The 1,502-nt window shown below is 31.5% G+C and overlaps 1 protein-coding gene across 2 annotated transcripts in view; it reads right to left on the reverse strand.

Annotated features, from left to right (window-relative positions):
* Positions 1–678: 678 nt before the first annotated feature.
* The window catches only part of LOC122252727 (thiol S-methyltransferase TMT1A), an 8,917-nt gene continuing 8,093 nt past the window's right edge, over positions 679–1,502 (reverse strand). For both annotated transcript variants that reach the window (XM_086536356.1, XM_086536355.1), the window contains exon 5: positions 679–1,502. This exon is cut by the window's right edge and continues 412 nt beyond it. The gene's annotated coding sequence lies outside the window, so the exon portion shown is untranslated.

Genomic DNA, 1,502 nt, shown 5'->3' on the forward strand with positions numbered 1-1,502 from the left:
TTCTCAAAAGTATACACAACATGTCAAAGCGGATACAAAAAGAACGAAAACAAAAGAAAAAAATAAAGTGTACACAACATGTCAAAGCGGATACAAAAAGACCAAAAACAAAAGATAAAAAGAACACCAAAGAAAAGACAGAGGCATTCTTAGTACACAATAACCCCGGCTGTTTCCACGCGAAATGTGACGCGTCAGAAAAATTCTCTCCCTGTCTCCTCGCTTGACAACGACAGGTACGTCCTGTGTTTGAAAGGTTGTTGCTGGCCGCTGCAAATGCCATGTCAGCTTGGTGGGCGTTGCTCGTTACGTTATCTGAATCTCGGAGGAATGAAATCAGATTGGAGTGTGTATAGGAACATGATATAATATATATATATATATATATATATATATATATATATATATATATATATATATATATATATATACATAGAGAGAGAGAGAGATAGAGATCGATAGATCGATAGATATATAGACAGATAGATCGATAGATAGATATATAAATATATACACAGATAAACAGATAGATCGACAGATCGCCAGATAGCTAGATGGATAGATAGACAGATAAATCGATAGACAGATGTGTATATATATATATATATAATATTATATATATATATATATATATAATATGTATATATATATATATATATATATATATATATAATATATATATATATATATATATATATATATAACTACTGCAACTTGTTATCATCCTTATTGTCCATATTATTATTATTACTTTTACTATAATTATTACTTATGTCATTTCAATGAGGATGGTATTGAAGATTGTTATGATGATGGTTATGATTAATATAGTGATGATGATGGTTATCATTTTTATCAACATTATCATTATAATTGTAACAAAGAAGATATAGCAGAAAGATAAACAAAGCTGAAGGGGCTGTCATGCAGACATTAATGATCACACTGGTATTTGGAAGTGTCATTATGGTTGTCACTAATATTAACAAGTCATGGCAGAGCTGACACATGACTATTTACAGGCTGACCGAAAATGGTTGGTTAGTCAACAATTTCAACATGATGTTTATTGCATTAAAGCATTTGCATAATGGCATACGGTTGAATATACGCCCCCATTATCAACAAGATATTCTTCAGTTCACCATAATTTCCCCTTTTCATCAATATATTTCGTAAAACTAGAATTCATACAGTCATCGAAACAATAATTTAACCAATTGAAAAAAGACAAAGTCACAAACAACAGAGTGTAGCAAAAGGTTGTTTGTATAAAGCAGTCTGTGTTTTCGATTTTTTGTGACGTCAGAGTACCGTCGTCACCGATGCAAAGCTACGACATAGCATCATCACATGTCAATCACCAGATAGCCAAAGATATACGATATTCGAAATGGAAAAAATCGACATGTACATCTTTCTGCTAAAGGAGCTTTGACAGACAATTGCATATAAATGTATGGATTTGCGTGCATGCTATCTTAATACATTAAAAGTGGCCT

The sequence above is a fragment of the Penaeus japonicus genome, unplaced genomic scaffold, assembly GCF_977035675.1.
Source record: "Penaeus japonicus unplaced genomic scaffold, GWHDUDI00000001_assembly GWHDUDI00000004, whole genome shotgun sequence".
NCBI classification, from domain to species: domain Eukaryota; kingdom Metazoa; phylum Arthropoda; class Malacostraca; order Decapoda; family Penaeidae; genus Penaeus; species Penaeus japonicus.